Source organism: Xiphophorus maculatus, chromosome 8, assembly GCF_002775205.1.
Source record: "Xiphophorus maculatus strain JP 163 A chromosome 8, X_maculatus-5.0-male, whole genome shotgun sequence".
Taxonomy (NCBI): Eukaryota; Metazoa; Chordata; class Actinopteri; order Cyprinodontiformes; family Poeciliidae; genus Xiphophorus; species Xiphophorus maculatus.
Window position 1 is genome coordinate 10,605,800 of NC_036450.1, and position 18,759 is coordinate 10,624,558.

At 35.8% G+C, this 18,759-nt stretch overlaps 1 protein-coding gene across 1 annotated transcript in view; it reads left to right on the forward strand.

Annotated features, from left to right (window-relative positions):
• The first annotated feature begins 148 nt into the window (after positions 1 to 148).
• LOC102224837 (5-hydroxytryptamine receptor 4-like) overlaps positions 149 to 18,759 on the forward strand; it is a 39,292-nt gene continuing 20,681 nt past the window's right edge. The window contains exons 1-2 of the mRNA XM_014470586.2: positions 149 to 554; positions 7,591 to 7,645. The gene's annotated coding sequence lies outside the window, so the exon portion shown is untranslated. The remainder of the gene's footprint in view (positions 555 to 7,590; positions 7,646 to 18,759) is intronic.

Here is an 18,759-nt window from a genome sequence, read left to right on the forward strand (position 1 = left end):
ATGAAAACCCCACCTCTACGATATGAATATAAGAAACATTATAAATGACAATTTCATTTGAAAAATGTAGTACAGAGCATTGATTTTAATGTATTTTTAAAAACCAGTGAAAACGTCAGTATTTTAAAATGTCCAATGCTTAGAAGAATATAGGATCAAAAGTGTAGAGTACCCAAAATTTGTACTCTATTAACAGTAGAATTACTTCAATATATACATTTTTTTACACAGAGTACTATTCTCAGTGGAGCTGAGAATATCGGCGAGTGTAACTAAATCAATAAATTCTTCTGTTTCATTACATTTTCAGGCCACTAGATGGGAGCACCGACCACATTCTCCCTGTCCAGGTGTGCCCTCTCTCTCTTCACGGCACGAGGCGCTCTGTCACACTGTTTGCCTCTCAGTGTCACTCATCTGAAGCTCGTGCGGTTCAGGCTCCATGGGCAATCGGCGGACCAGTAATTTCTACACTTAAGTGGGAATATGAGAGGGAACTAAAACCTATTTGCTCCTGTTTTATCTGGATTTAAAAGGCGAGGAGCCTTTAGCAGGTGGGGTAAGATTTTAAAAAGTTGGACATGTATTATTATTATTATTATTATTATTATTATTATTATTATTATTATTATTATTATTATTATTATTATTATTATTATTATTATTATTATTATTATTATTATTTTTACAATACTAGTTTGAATTCACTAAAGACATGTTGTAATTTGTGTGACTTAATTTGTCATGGATGCAGGATTATGTTATGTGATTGTGGCTTAGTGTGTGAATGGCTGCGTTAGAGCCCAGTTATTAGTATTGGGGGTGTTTGTAAACTGTTTATAATAATTATTATAATTCGTCTGGCAGTGCAATTTCCTTGAAACTTTCATTGAAACTTCCTTTAGTTCTGCAGTTCAGTCATTTTATGATATGGCTAATCTTATATATTATTTGAGCTTGACATGTGTCTACCTCACAATATGGATTCTTAAACATACGGCAGTCATAGTTGACCTGTGATATGACTGGTAATAAGAGGGGATCCACAGGCATCCGGTCATTCTTTGGCTTGAGAAACATGCAGTAAAATACAAGTGCGTCAGTAGGCATTTACTGCCTGTAGTGTAGCCATTTGTTTAGACAAACAGAACAATGTCAGTAATATGTCATTGCACACATGCGGGTGCTTCACTGCTTTTCCCTGAAGCTTTGTCGTTTTGCTGGACTGCAGTTTCACATAACATCAGGGTGTCTGCAATTTCTTACTCAAGTTTAGAGAAAAAGTGTAAGATATAACGAAGATACTTTCAGTATAAATCAGTTAGTCTCACAATCTATCAACAATTTAATTTGAAGGATTTATTGCACAACTTGCTACTAAGTGACCTACATCGTCTTTTTAGGAAGGCACAGATTTCTGTACATTTGAATTTAAGATTCAAGGCTTAGTCAATCAGATATATATATATATATATATATCTATTAAACACAGCAAAAACAAAAGGGAATCTTGTAATGGCTTTGTACAACAATAGACAAACATAATCTAGAGTACCCTATAATGCAAAGAAACAAAAAAACTCTGCTGGATTCACAGGCTGATCGGTCATCTCTCAGATCTGGTTGACCAAAACGTTCTTGATTAGCTCTTAGGTTCTTTCTAAGGTTTGAACTCAGCTGTCAATGAGTCTGCACTTTCAGCGTAGATGTCATATGGAACTAATAAGCTAATTAGAAGAAGCAAAATTTGGAAGAGTTTTGAAATTATATGAAAATATGGCACTATTCTTACAGACCTGAATGTAAACATCAGAAAACATATACAGAACACTACTAATACCTTATTATAACCTCCATTAAACATTTACATGTTGCATATCATACTATACTGTCTCTAGCTAGCTTTGGTAAAAACAACCAAGGCCAACACAGATGTCAGATTGGGTGGTGGTTATTGAGTTCGAAGTACAACTGAATGGTGATGCAGTTTTGGCTTTGATGAAATAGCCCAGATCTAACATTCTGAAGCTACAATAAGTATTTGACTCATATTTATTTCCTGTTTTTGTCAATTTATATATTTATTTGGCCATAATAACACACTCGTGTGATAGTGCATAGATTTTGAGTCTTTTTTTGGCAAGTTAGAGTCTGTTGTGTCTTTAGAGTTTCTGATAGATTTTAATTTTTTGGCATGGTCAAGACCTCAGCCTTCAGCACCTCCTGTTGGTGATTCACCAGTTAATTTCCCCATTCTCTACCCAGATGCTCCAATCTTGACCTTCTATTTGGTACCCATAAATAAACTGGTCCATAAGTTCTTAACTGTTTCATCAGTTTATTAGTTGTGGCATGAGTACATGTTTTGATGAATTATGGATTTAAACACCAATAAAAATGCTAAAATCTCAGGGGGCGTGCTGTGGTGGCGCACAACCCACATATAGAGGCCTTAGTCCTCGACCCGGCTGTCGCAGGTTCGATTCCCTTGCCTGGCGACCTTTGCCGCATGTCTTCCCCCTTCTCTCATTACCCTCTTTCCTATCAATTCACTGTCAAATAAAGGTCACTAGAGCCAATAAAATCTTTAAATATATATATATATATATATATATATATATATATATGCTAAAATCTCACAATTTATGTGTACATTATTTTCTAAAAGTTTAAGATTGCTTGCTATATATTGATGGTGGTCCCGGTCTCCTTGAGGTTCAGCTATCTAACAAAATATGATTGATTTTTACCCCTGATCAAAGCAAAATAACTCTGTGGCCTTCAGGTGGTAGATATTATTCATTTAAGTCACCTTTTATACTCCAATATGAGTAAAGGTGATGAGCATAGAAAATCACTTCAAATGATTGGTCAGCAAAACAAGAGTGAAATGCTGCCCTCGTAAAATGCTAACGGAAGGTTGGTACAAAACGTCCTCTGAAAAATCATGGCCTGTCAAAACTTTCAACTTTCTGTCTATGTGGTGTGCTGATGTATTTTCCTTCTGTCAATTGCATCCTCTCTCTCCCATCAGTTTGTCTAAAAATGTTTCATCAATACCAAGAGTTTTGTCACGTGTGCTGGCAATTTTACCAGCACACGTGATTGATTCCTACATATGATAGTTTTATGTTTCCGTCAGTCTGTGGTGCTATTTGTCTTATCTCCCCTGGCCTGCTTTTTCTGTTTTCTCTTTTGAGTCCTTCCTCAATTTTCGTTCACCTGATTCATAATAGTTAGACAAAGACATACTGTATGTAGATACTGTAAAATGTGTGTGCTTTGAATATACTGGGTATTAGATCCTAATAAAGTGGTTTCATCAATCTGGACTTTGCACAATATTGTCAGTTACTGTAAGCCTGAATTAGATGGAATATTTTAAAATTCTTATCTAAAAACCCATTCATTTTTTTATTTTAAAAGCTTCATAGTTACATGACTGTACCATTTTAGTCTGTTTTTTTCATTATTAGCAATTTCCTCCTTGATCAGCTCTGATCATTGTTCAGATGGTCAACTACTGAATTATTGGATTTTCCTCACTGAAACAAAACTTTAAATTTCCTCTTCCTGTACATTCTGTTTTGAACTTTTTAAAGTTGGAAAAAGACTAAGGACATACAGTGCGCTCAACAATAATTATCTTCATGAGGTGTAAGCACTCTCATAAATGTATCTGTTGTGTTAGAAACATAATTCCATATTGAAACATTAAGAAAAGTTAAACATTTAAGTTTGAGTGAAATAGTTGGCTTTACATACAACGTTTTAAACTTCTGCATCATATATATCATCAATCAATAAATGAACTGTGCTTTTTAGTTGTTAAAAGTGTCCGGGAAGTTTTCAATGGATTCCTTTATTTATTGTTTTTCTGGCGTATATATATTGTATGACTGACAATTTCCCTTAGGCAATCTTCAAATGGGAACACCAACAAAAAGTGTCATTGAAGTAACTCATGTATGTGTTTGATTTTGATGAGAGACATTTGTACAAGATAACCACTGCTCTAAACTTGCCCACAGCTACAAACAGAGCAATATTTTTAAAAAACTGAAAACGCAAACTGCGACCAACAAGACTGAACAAGGACCCATGTTTTCTAGCCACTGCACACAGAGAGAAGGCTGGTAAGGGAAGTGCAAAAGTGTTCCAAAGTTGACTGGTAGAAAACTGCGGCACAAAGATGAATATTCAGGTCAACCAGTCTCCATAGAAGACATTTATTTTAAGGCCTCTGTGTAATTCTTCACTGGGGCAGACAGTCATTTTGGAGGTCGCTGCATGCAAAAAAGAAGGAATGCAATGGACCTCTATCATTTGCAGTTATGTATTTGTGGATTCACCTGCCCATGAATTTTCTTGTGGAATGTAACTCAAAATTATTTATGGAAATGTGACAATTTCCTCACTTTTTAAAAAAATATACCACACAAAATGCAGTTTAAGAAGTTAGAAAACAAATATGCTATTTGACCCACTATTGGCTGCAGCCAATCCACGAGTCATTTTCCTTTGCACTGATTGGCTGTACCCCTAAGGATGGAGCTGGACAATTTAAGGAAGATTGTCAATGTTAACTTCTGCAGTAGTGCTATGATTTCCATAGTGCTTGGGAAAGCATGTTAAAACATATTTGTTGCTTGAACTAATAAAACAGAGACTTTTTGTAGAGTTTCAAGTATTCATAGATATTGACTAGGCAGCTGTGGTCCCTAACGCTAAGGAATACTGGGGGTCCACTATATTTTAAATTAATGAGTTTGTAGATGGTAAGGTTCTTAATAGTAAAGCAAGGAATAAGCTAAAATCAAAATCAGATAGTCAGACTTTAAAAAAAAAAACCACAAAGAAATTACATTTCTACTAAGCTTAATCAGAAAACCCACCTATCTGAATTTTGACATGGAAAGTTAGAGGAACATGTGCCACCCTGAACTTCATATTCAATATGACAGCCTCTGCATATAAAATGGTGGCTAAGTTGCAGGTATGAGCGTTCTGTTTACATTTCTACTAGTTTGTATCAATTTAACCCACTGACACACATGATGCTGTTAACTTAGTGTTTATATCCATAGAGCAGGGCCTAGAGCCACCCTAACCCTAACCCTATCCCACCCTTACCCTAACCCTAACCCTAGAGCCCAAAGTCGCTCCTTGAGGGCCGGCATCCTGCATGTTTTAGTTCACTCCCTGGTGTTTTCAGCAAGTCAGTATTCTTCTTAAGCCTTCTAATAAGCCATCATTAGAAGGTGCATTAAACCAGGGAGTGAACTAAAACATGCAGGATGCCGGCCCTCGAGGACCGACTTTGGGCACCCTGCCATAGAGGATAAAGTTGATATGTGACATTTCAGAGATTTTGATCAAAAAACAAATATTTTGCCTAGAAATTTTTTGAACATTTATCATTTTGTGTTGCCAGGCAGCTGGATTAAAACACAAACATGAAGGTTATTTGCTACTCACATAAAACTGATCACTCCAAAACCTCAGTGAGGCGGTTTTATTGTAGATGCACCATCTTTTTTTTACTGTGGGAAAATCCCTGACAACAAAAGTGTAGTTTTGTAAATCATTGGAGGACTTAATGAGACCCACATTTTATTTTTTATGATGCATAAATTAAACTAGAAAGAGTTTCTGAAATAATTTTTAATGGTCTAAGTTAAAACTTCCTCCTGTTTTAAAAACAGTTCTGAATTTTAAAACGTAGTGAGAGCTCACTCATCTCCTTAAGATTTTAACCTGAAAAGAAATCAAGCAGGGTTGCTCCTCTGGTAATAAACCCTGGTTGCTGCCTTCCAGGAAAACTTAGATAAACCAGCTTTACTTTGCCAAGATGTTTGTCCTTATCCACATGGGTGAAACATTTTACACAGAGTCAAATCTGTGAGCACATTGGACTGATCCAGTTCTGATGACGTGAGCCTCTGGATCCTCATCTTTTCGCGTATCCTCTTATTTTTCCAGGAAAAGAGCAGTATTATTCCCTTTCTTAAATTCTTATGTGAATTTATCATCTTAGATTATAATAATCCCTCCATGCATCATGAAGAAATTGAAAGCCTCAGAATGGCATGCATCCAGTTCTGGGCAGCAGCCAGCAGGCTTCAGACTCTGTAAAAGTTCCCAGGTATCTGTAAATTAACCAGACAGCCAGGTAAAATAATGGAATTTTGTGAACAGCTGAGTGTAATACAATAACCTGACCTGCTGAAAAACAGAAATAAAGAGTTGAAGTGGTTGGTTCAGGCATCAGGCTCTTTGCCGTCCTTTTTTAGCCATTCCCTGCAGACATTTAAGAAAGACAAACTGCCTTCAGGCTCATTTTGAGCCATCTGTACCAACGCCAACTCATTAGCCTGATTTTTTTCGAGCCAGGCAGAACTTATTCATTAACATCGTCACCTCACCCACATATGTCTCTACTCAGTTAATGGCAGGGACGACTTTAAAAGCTCTTTGTTTTCTTGTCTTGTAGATGCAGATAATTCCATTGTTTTATTTGTCTTCAATGTGGAGAATTTATTATGTCATCACAAGTCCCACCTCCATCTTTTAATTCCCATACTTAACACCATTTAACAATTAAATCTCAATTCATCTGATGGGATTAGGCAGTCGTACTTTGAAACATTCACTCATTATGAGTATCCCATCAAGCCAAAGGATTTTTCCATCTATTGATACCTAATGAGAAAAGGAAAATTTTTCTGAAACTTAAAATATCAGATTTCCAATAAATCCAGCCTTGTTGATTCCATTGGAATTATAAAATTACACTTCAGTAGCTGACCATTAGCAAAACAGGATTTGTGGTAGTTTTTGCTGGTCTGGAGCACACATGTGTGTGTTGGTGTAGCATGTTTTTTTCTAACAATATTATAGATGCGAAGTTTCTAAAAAAATTGTGTATTTTTCAAATTGACTTTGTTTAGTCAAGAAGTTGTGTCTCCAGACATTTATGGTGCGTTCACATCAGACGCATATTGAGCCTCACATGCGTTTACATTCAAAGTCTATGCGGAGGCATGTGGAGGGCAGTTCCGGTGTTGAACCGTTTGGAGCATTTGAGCATCGAGCGCGTCCGCGTAGAATTTTAAAGTAAACCAGACCCGCCTGACGCTCAAAACCCGTTCGGTGTGAATGCACCAAAAGTGCGCACACGTCGAACTTGAAACGTCAGACGCGTTTTTGAGGCGCGTAACGCGTTTGCTGTGAACGCACCATTACTGAGGCATAAAGTCCTGTTATTCTGCGCTTGACAGTAGGTGGTTACCATAGCAACCAGTATCTGACAGCTCATCCGCTTTTTCTGTTGGCGTCTGTATCTGTGGTATTAGCTCTGTGTTTTCATTACAAGTATGATATTTTGACACATTTTACACAAATTTAATCATATACAGTGTTTTATGTGTAAGTTTGTTATATTTTGTATATGTTTTTATCTGTTACTATTAATGTTGTGCATTTCACCTATGTTTAAACTGTTAACTGCTGCTAACTGCTGTCGCTGCCATCTGCTCATTGCTCTGTAGTTTGTTTAGGGTTATTTATTATATTTTATTTCATGTTTAGGGGCAGAAGCTGCTGGACGGATGTTAACCACCAACTGGATTTCCTCTTTTGTAAGGTATGTTTTCATTTTTGATGCAAAGTAATGTTTCAGTTATCAATTGTCTGACAGTCTTTGAAAGCAGAGCTATGGCATTGCCCCTCAGATCAAGATCAGCTTTCGCTATCACCTTGTTGAGCTTTTTTAAGGCCCTGTTTACACGACAATTTCTGGTAAAAATGGAAGAGTTTTGTTGTGTTTGTACTGTACATTTGCATGTACAGTACAAACTGTGCCTCTGACAACGGCACAGTTTGAGAACGGGTTCCAGAGTGCAATGGTTCTAAGACGTACCGGTGTCCGTTGTCTTCTTGTAAACAGAATAAATGGGTATTTTCTGTCAGGGAATCCCTAGCTCATGCGTAGTATGACGCAAAACGCAACTGCTTCCTACAATCCACAGAAGTAGGAACTACTGACAAGCTGGTGTTATTACAGTTCGTGTTTCCACATCAGATACGGTTCCCCCAGCGTCTCTTCGCCGCTCCGCTCCGCCCAGGTGGCAAAATACACGCGTGCGTGTTCAGCGATCGTAACAAGCACGCGCTTGTTCAGCGCTCGTATCTAGAGAACTACGGATACCCTGAAAGCTCAAACAACGTGTTTCAGCGAAGTTATCCCACTTTTTTCCAACTGCACCCTAATCAGACACACATAGTGCGTGTTTCCCCCCCAATATCTGGGGGAACGGTACCTGATGGGGAAACGCGAATCGACGTGCCTTCAAGTAGAACTTTTTTTTTTTTTTTAAGTACACGCCCACTTAGTTTCAAAGAACCTAGCACCAAGCTTGGCGAGGGCATTTTTTTACACATCTTTTCCATGTGTACCGTTACTGTGTAGACAAAGATTGTAATTAGAATGTCTTCATGTAAATGTGTTAACAGAAATGGAACAAAAATAAAATTTTTGTTGAATCATTGTCATGTAAACAGGGCCTAAAGTCACTGATTCTGATGCGGCTACTCCAGTAGATGTTGGCAGAAGACATTGCACCCCCCACAGGAGACATAGATGACATACAGTGTTTTGTAGCAATCCTACTACTGAATAACTGAAAATGAAAGTAATCTGATACAATGGCCTATTCAAAGTCAAAAACTTTGCCTGATGGACATGATGTTCCTGCAGAGTCTTTGCAAATTTTTGCAAACCTCATCAGACTGAACAAACAAGTAAGGGAAAGCTGACCGAAGTCCCTCCACAATGACTTGAGAGAGTGACTAGATGAGGCAGGATACATCTATTTATCTCTAAGTGATTTCTGCAAAAGATGGCAACTGAATTATGTGGTATACATATCTATTCAACAACTGTATTTAATTAAAATTCTTTTATCTCTTTGATGAAATTAGCATTTTACTATGAAAATGCATGATATGATGTGGACTTGAATTACAAATTCTCCAATTTAAGAAAAAATAATCAAGCTTCTGTGGATTGGTCTGAAATAAGAATATTACATTACAACTTCCACAATTCTATTGGCACCCACCCAATATCTCCAATATAAGGTACATCAGCTGTGGAGCAGCATAAGATGAGCCTTTACAGTATTACACTTATATCATTGTTCAGTGTTTATATTTGGTTACATATGTCGTTGTCCAACTGATAAGCTGAATGAGTGCATCTATCTTGTGCAACTAACTGGAAGCTAGTTTGTAATGCTTGATGTCTAATAACAAATTTTGGTTAAATATTGTCAGTAAAATAATTCAGGAACAGGAACTCTGCACAGTCACTGATTCGGTTTGAATAAACTGACCTTCTTAGTAGAAACATGCAAATCATTAAGTGAAACATTACAACCCTGACTTAAAGAAGGATTCACATTTGAAGCATTTGTTGCTTTTTAATCAGGCTTATTACAAGATGCGTATTTCATTAAGTTAAGCACAATTTAAGGAACTGTTGAGGGTGTGTTTTGACATGTGCAATGGTACTAAGATAAAGTGTGAACCACAACAGAATTAACTTAATCCACAGGGAGGCACACAAAAGGCCAAGGCTTTAGCCTTTCCTGTTTTCTGCTTTTATCCATACATGGCTTTGTATGAAAGTGTGCACAAAGGTTTTGCGTAGAGCCAGATACTGGAAGTAACAACTTCAAATCTAGGTCCAAGGCTGTGAAATTTTGACAAGTTCCAGAATTTGGTGGTAGAATTGATAGATTTAAATTATGTGCTAAATTCACTGATTAATTTTGCTGAGCCATTTTTTTCAGAATCAAAAATTGTGAAAAAATTAGATTTAAATCCTGAAATGCCTCACTAGTCTGAGAATATGTCTTGCCTTCCTACAAGTGGCACTTTTTCTGACATTCTTGACTAAGCCTAAGTTGTTTTGCTTTCACGCTGGATGTTTGAACAATTTAGCAATATCCTGTTTTATTTGAGCTCCCAAATAACATATTTTAGCAAAACAAAAAGGAAACAAAATATTACCTAAATGCCAAGAGGCTATTTAAGGCTTTACTGCACAGACCTTTCCATAATTTACATGGCATATACACTACAACAAGGTATGGGGTAATATCGGAAACCTCCTGTTTTGCGGCAATCAGATTTTTCTGAGCCAACCCTATCTATCCAATCAGAATTAATCTATTCAATTTTAGCAACTAACTGAATTTCAGCTGAATGTCAAACTGAGATATTTTGCTGCTTAGAAATCCTTTGTTTTTGGGAAAAGTTTCCAAATGTATAAAATGTAAAAACAAAAGAGGATTACATATTCTTATCACTTTCATTGAAATAAATATAGATTCACACTTTGTATATCTAATGGTATTTAATTAATCCAAATGAATTTAAAATATAAAATTTAAATTCATTGATCGTACTCATGTTGACTTTGTCTATGTTAGCAATTTTGTGTGCTTAGCTATTAAGAATATCTTAAGTCTTGAATTTTAATTAAGTCTTTTATTTTTTATAAATCAAAGGAAAGTTCAAAATATTGATACCAAAACAAAAGCTACAGTTACATAATTACAGCTTAGTTATAACCCAACAACAAACACTGAAATGTATAGGTGTGTTCAAAATTAGTTTTCTGGTTTTTAGTATCAGTTTGATGTTCTGCAGTGAGATTTTTACTTTGAACCAACAAATGACAATTTAAAGACAATCTCACAGTGCCAGTAGGCTACTGTATATCGTGTACATGTGTAATGGACTACTGTGGTCAAGCTAAATGTATTAGCTGGATTCAGTTTGGTTCCATGATAGTACTTTTACAAATGGAGTATTTAAATGAATCTATGGAGTTTAAGATTTTTTTCTACATACCTCAATTAATTTATGCTGCCATAGAAGTAATGCTCAGACCTGTATAGAGCTAGATAGTTTGGATTTTTTAGAAAAAATCTAAGAAAAAAATGTTTGAATCTGTTCAGTTGTGTTGAACTTTAACACGTGTTTTTTGAGTGCATCAAAGCTTGCACAAATGGCTCAGAGTATTTGCACCATTGTTTGCTTTATTCAGACTTAGCCAGATAAGTATGAACACACCCTTTATAAAAAGCTATTTATGAGTTCTTATGACTTCCTGTTAGTTTGTTACAGTTTGAGGTTTGGCTTATTGGTGTTCTATTCAGAAGTTGGAGGTATGGACTGGGAGCCTCTACTCCTCTGCTGCAATAAGTACTCTGTTCAGTTTTTTCACAAAGTACGGAAATCCAAATTTATTGGGGGGACACTTGTAAAAAACTGCAACCACTCTTTCATGTTTTTAATTTAAATTAGAATATCCAGGAAATACCTCCCAATTATTGGCGCTTTTATGTCCAGCTTTATTTCTTACAGTATTTAGTAGAGAATGTTGAAAAGTATGTGACTTTCCCTTACTCAGTATAAAGATCATCATTTACTGTGGAAATTATAGAGCTAAAGACAAAAACATTGAGCTTTTAGGATTACCTCTACCACAAGGGGGTTTCTGGCCTTTCCTACCAAATTCTAGTTCTAAACAAGGCTTCTGTGCTGCATAATTTTATTCTGAGTCTGCTGTGCGTACCAAACAAGTGTCTCTTCCCACCATTTCCTGCTGTTTCTGTCACTTGACATTCACAGTAAATTCACAGTGAAGCACAGTGATGTAAAAGCTTCACTGCAAAACCAGATAGATTTTTTTTTTTTTTTTTTTTTTACGTTTTGGCAAATCCTTGCAGAGTTAAACTGACAGAAGGTCTGCTTTCTGTTTGACACGCCTAAAAGCATTAAAGATTCTGCTATTACATCATAATCAGACTTTTTCCACAAGCAGTGAGTTGGTTGAGATTTAGAGCTTTGTAACTCTAGAGCAGGGGATCATAAAGTCTTCATAATGTTGCAGCACAAGTTCTTTGTTTTGGACATGTTCTGTGTTTTTTGGGATAATTGCGGTTGACGTTGCTAAGATCACAGCATGCCAATGATTTTCATAGTTGGTTTAAATGTCAACTGTTTGTGAACATATGAAACAGTCGGGTTTCAGAGAACCAATACGAAGACTGAATGATGTCTTCACTCTTAAATGTTCTTGTTTTAGAGACAACCTTGCTGATTTTATTCAGGATTTAAGATGAGCTCTTTTATCACACTTACATCTCCATCTCTCCACGGGTTGACTTCTCTGTGCAGAAACAGGCCGCCTTGCAGGCTGCTGCCATCAATCACAGTGATTACTCTGGAGCAATTGTCATAACAGTCTGAAACCTAATAACCGACTTGAGTCCAGATAAGGCTTCAGATGAGTCTGGATCCAGACTGTGAAACCCTCCATTTGGGGACGTCTGACTGATCTAGTCAGTGGTAACACATGTCAGATGGTACATATCATATCATATTCCTAAAGAGGACAGTTGACTGAGAATGAGGTTGAAATTTTAGATCCATTTAAGTTCCTATTTTTTATTAATATTTATGCCAGATGTATAACCTTTGTCTGCACTTGTTAAGTAACTTCCTATCATCTTCATGCTATCAACCCGCTGGTCCGGTTTCTAGATGTCCATTTTTAAAGTGTCACTCACTATTGTGTAAATATCTGCAATGGTATTTTTTTCTGTTTTGTACTCCTTAGAAATGTCTCAAAAGTATGGAAAATTGGATCTAGAAATCTGTAGAACTTGGAGAAAATTAGGTGTAGGAACCCTAAGTTACCTGGAGAATTATTATTATCTTTATTTTTTAAAAATTTTGCAACAATTCTCACTCATAGCTTTTTAATATTTTTGTGTTGCTTATGTGAACTCATTAAAAGGAATATTATTAACAAGAGCAAACCCTAATAAATGGCATCCTAAAATGCCAATTACTAACTTTAGAAACTAACATGAACAGATCCAACTTGACTTTCTTCAGGCCTGAGATGAAATTCCCTTCCTTCAATAACATTCGCAGATGTTACCAGTGCACAACCTAATCTGAAGAGCGCATTTTTGGGAGCTATTTTAAGCCTCTGATTTGGGGCATCATTGTGATCTACACAGGACTGAGTCAAAGTCAACTCTTTGTGTTTATGATGTGGTGGGAACATGTAATCCGGTGCAGCTGCATGGTTTATTAATGACATAGAATCTGTTGATGCTCTTGGTTTCTTTTTGAGGCTAACAGTAAGAAGTCGGGTCAGACATTACACACAGTGTGCAGCAAATTTTCAGGTGAGCCCATCTGTATGTGAGGTAGTTATTACTTTGTTAAGCATTTGAAATTAGCAGAGGATAGAATGGAAATTATGATTTATCCCCTTGGCAACAGTATCCTCCTGCAGCCCCTCCACACACAATCTCACACAAACACACACGCCAGCCTGCTCATAATCTGAGGTGTGAGAATATGTGAGTGAGAAGTATTTATTTACGTCCTACGTAGCCAGAAAACAAGTGAATGTTGGAGCCTTTTAATTAGCTGCAGTTTTCAGTAGCACAGTGGCCGCGAGACAGAGTTCGTAGTTTCTGTGTTGTTGTTTTATGTTTTAGAAGAAATCTTTGTAAACTCATTCATACAGTGTGAAGCATCACCAGGTTTTAAGAATACTCAGTTTTAGGTTGTGCATTCAAGATGGAAGATTCGAATTTGGTGTAAACCTGTTGCCATGTGGTTCAGAGGAGTTGAGTCACATGTGAAAAAAATGTATTAATTATAAAGGAGGGAAGCAATTTTACAAAGCATGTACATACATGCTTTGTAAAATTGCTACATACATGTAAGCATGTATGTAGTTTCTGTGTGACCTATACAGTTAATCTATTATATTTTCCTTTATCTTTTTTACAATCATATTTAGATAAATGCTTCAAAAGAGATTCAAATTGGATTACAAAAATACCTGCTAACGGTACAGTTTTTGGTTATTCTTTATTTTGGAAGCATCTTTTTATCCTCACAAAGTCAGCAGCAGTAGCAGTTTCTACCATGCTGCAGTTGTTTCTTAGGATTAAGTGACCTCACTGACAATCTGAACAACTCTACCCCTCTCCACCTCACTGCTCCACTGATGTGTCTGTTAAACGTTGTTTGTACAGGTTATATTTATTTACACAGGGGCAGGACATAAAACAGTGTTTCACAATAAAAAAAAGCGCCTACACTGTATTACTGTTCACGTACAGCAATAGGTGAGAATGTAAGAAGCATAGATTATGGTTTAGGTCGTATTCAAAACATTGATTTTATTAGGGGAAGATATTTTTTCTCTATATTTGCCTGTCTAACAAACACCTGAAGGTTTTCAGACAAAATTGACTTGGAACTTTTCCATCACTTTTACTAAAAGTAACTCTGGAGTATGACACTGCCACTACTAAGGCTGCAGAATATAAATATACGTCTATGGTAAGGAAGAATAGTTGGGAATGCTGCAATGATGATATGGCTTGTGATAAATGAAGAAATATTAGTGTTAAAATCTTTCTGCTTTCCATTTAGACCTGAGATAATGACCATTGCAGCCAAAGCCACCAACATGTTTCGTGTGGGTAGTAATTTGGAAAAGTGTCCAGTTCTTGAAATTTCACAGTTTTTTTAAAATAGTTTTATAACTGTGTGATTTTAATTACTTAAAACAAATTAATAATCACACAGATATCAATTAAATATTTTCTTGGCATAAACCACTTTGAAAACATCCATTTACTTTGTAATTTCTGTCAACTTATGCATCTTCTGGCCCATCAAAAAGTAACATTCACATGAATTGTGCAGCTTTGCTTTGAAAAGTCAGTGCAAGTAAAAGTGACTGATACAGGAGAAGAGGAGAAGCAGCAGTGTCATCCTACCTGGTATTAATTGCCACATTATTTACCAAAAACTGCAAAAGGGCAAGATGACCTGCACATGTGGCAACAGCAATAACAATGATGGCAGCAAACACAAAAGGAAACTTAAAGGATATGGAGTCAAAATTCAAATTATTCCCACACAAACTAACAGACATGAATTAAAAACACATTATGTCCAAAACGTGCTACTCTGCAGAGTCTGCAAGAAAAACAAATCTGTTCAGTCACAGAGTTGAACAGATTTGTTGCTTCATTATTCACAGAGTGCTAATTAAGCATCTAATACAGATTGTTCAAAGCAATTCACTGTTCTTCAAGTTCAATAAATGCATTGTTTCCCTGAACTCAATTAATAATTCTGAATAACATTTTAACATGGGCCATATCTGTGATTACAATATTTTCTATTATCAACCTGCTCCACAGTAAAATAATACTGTAAAGTTTTCTTTTCTTACTGATTTCCGTGTTTTATTCAATTTGAAAAGTTTTGGATTTTTGAATCCTTCTCCCGAGTGATATTTTTGTACAATGAGATTTTTTTAAATGTCTTTACAAACTCTTTGCAAACTTGCAAAGCTTTATTCCAACTTTAAAATGTTATTATGAAATATAGCTCCAGTTAGGACACTAACACTCCACCTGATAAAAATACAGAAAGTTAATTTTTGTAAGTGAGATTTGCAAAAAAAAAAAAAAAAACTGGTAGCATTGTGACTCAGTTTCCTTCCTAATTCCTAATTGGTAACTTTGAAACTGCCAATTAAATGTAAAGTTTAACCTGTGATCATATTGTGCTTTAGTGCAGACATGGAAAGTAGCAATTAGTTTCCCACACCTCCACTAAAGCAAATTTATCCAGTCAATATAACTGGAATGAAGTACATTTATTTATAGATGTAGAAGTGGTATTAACGTTATTAACTTATGTTTAAAGTTAGGTATTCAGTGTCTGTTGGCAGTGATGGTATTAATAATAAAAACTGTTTGCCGTACAGCCAATACAAAACAGACATAAAAATCCGCCTAACCTTTTCCTGCCCCTGCTTTACAAAGTTTATTTTGTTCAGCTCAGCTCTGTGTCAGTCAGTTGTGAAATGAAATCGGTGAGCTGTGAAAACACGCCTCCTTGGAAGGAAATCACTCCTAAAAAAATTGCAGCCGCCACTCAGAAATTCTTTTCCTTCCTTTCCTCAGCCTCTGGATTCTCTCTGTCCTTTGTCCTTACTTAGAATTTTCTTATTTATATCTTTATAATTTATTTTAGTGGGAGTAATTGAGTAATCAAGAAGCAGGAAGACAAAAGGACAAATGAGCAATTTTCAAAAAGAATTGCAGATGCAGGGACTATGCAAGGATTTTAAAACTTCAAGTGACAGAAACCTATGAATGATATTCACAGCTTTTTTTTATAATTAATGTTTTCAGATGACTGTGCTGCTTGTTCCTCTTCACTGGAATGATTAAATTATGACTGTTAGTTAAAAAAGGAAAGGAGGACACAATCTCTGAAGGGGTTTTACTTCAGAGACCTCAGCTAGACATTCTAAAAATATATTACCTCAATCTAGGAAAATACAACCCAGATTTCCAGTGTGTTCCCGTAGCTTAGTTTATATGTATGCATACGTTTGTTTGCAGACATCATTCTGTTTGAAAAGGAGTATATTTTTATTCAGTAATGGTAAAAAGATTTAAAATAAGTTATGATCAAGTCACCCAAAATTCATACAAACCTGCCAACACTAGAAAGAAGAGAAGCCAATAAATAACCTAATTATAGAAAGTAACAAAAACATCTGGAAACAAAACACATGATTTAAAATTCACCAAAAATTTTTCAACTATGAGCTTTTCTGAATTTAATATGACCTTAAAATGATGCAAATGTTTGATTAGATTTTGGTGGACAAATTGAACTGTACAATATCTGGAAAAGGGTAAGAATAACACAGGGACAACTCTGTTTTTATGTTGGTTGGTGTATCACTCTGCCTGCTACATACAGCAGATAAAATATAGAATACACTACTTACTATACAAATAAACTATTCCTAAAATAAATAAATTAAAAAATACTAATCTTACCATAGTAAATTGCAGAAGGGCTGGTAAATGCTTGTGTTGCAGATTTTTCAGATTGCACTACGGCTCATTTTTCTGCTATAAGGCTGCAAAGATGATGTAAAAAAAAAAACATTTTTAAAAATTTGGTAAAATTAGGATTCAATGTACTGTTTTTTAGGTTTGCTGCATGCTCCTTATTATCCATATAGTGTTTTCCCTCAGCTGGAGCCAATCCCCTTTTATCCTTTGCCCAGACAAGGCTATGCAGGAAGTATGTGATCATCCCTTTTGTCTTATGAAAGCTAGAGCATTTTTTTTTTCCTGACAGATTTAGAGTGCAAAAGAGCCGTTTATGCTGTTTGTATTTTTTAAAAATATTCAGTGGGCGCTTGATTGAAAGATTAGGTCACTGAGGATCACAGGATGAAAAGAAACTCCTCTCTAATCCTCACATGGTCTTCATGTGTTCAGAGAACTGTCTCTTTTAAGTACTGCTGGTATGTAGTGTGTAGTGGGAGTGTTCTTAGGCCAAACACAGGGCGATTGTGGTGCATCCTGGGTAAAGTTATTTCATCGCTCTCCTCCATCTGATCATTTAATGAAAAATATATGTCAGAAAGCGATGCAAGTCTGCAATATCTGTGCTATAAAAGCTATCCTTGTGATTTCTTTGCCTTTTAAAATCCTAATTTCATATCTACATACAAATATATTCGGAAATATCCTCAGTTCATTCTCTCATAGCAGTGCTGACACAAGAGTCCTAAGCCTGCAGATGAGTCCCAGAGAAATGAAACTTAGATAAAAGGTAATGTGTCTTTAGGATGTAGGCATTGTTGACAAGGTCGCCTCCTTCCAGTCCATCAGGTGTCGATGTGGACCCTCCAGCGAGATAAAACCAGAGAGTCGCCATAAAACAGGAGACAATGATGTTGTCATAGGTGCTTAAAACTGATATGGTTCCCACAAGTCAGTCAAACAAACCTTCGCTGCTGTTCCTCACGAACAGATGCTTACTGTAACATGATCATCCTTTCTACAAAAGATATTATTATAGCTTTTGTATTTTCCTATATGGACATAAGTGATGAGGCATTTTTTTGTATCTAAATGGTCTGAAATGTTGCAGAGGCCAAATTTTTCAGACAACAAAAGGTAGTTGTGTGCTACTGTCATGATATTTCTGCTGCTGATAATTTTACACAAAATATAATGGAAATGTTGTAAGCGTTTCAAATATATGTAACATTTTTTGACAGGTTTACTGTTAGCATAAACATGTAATTATTGTGTACCTTGTAAGTTAGACTTCAGGGATGTTTTGTATCATAATTATTCTTTACAAATTAACCACGGCTATTAAGCTTTTTATGGTTTATAAAAATAATAACAAGTTGACATCATTACAGTGGAGCCATTACTATTATCTAGTTTCTTTTTTTTCACAGTGTTCATATTTTATTCCATTGAAAGTCTTAAAAAATGTTTCACTCTGTCAAACTGAATCTTTGAATGCTTTCTGTAGTGTCACATGTGTTTTAAGGCATCCAAATTGTGAACTCGCACATTTGGTCAATAAATGCATCAAAAACAGCATCCACCCTACACACTAAATTTGAGTTTACTTTTAAAAAATCAGACAAAGGCTATGTTATACTTTGTACATAAATGGGGGTTGTCTGAATTTTTTTTTCTATCAGATAACTCATAGATTTTATTGATTATGTTTTATTTCGGATATGTATGTTTTTACATTTCACCTTGTGCTTTTGGTCTGGTTAGCATGTTTTGTTTCTTT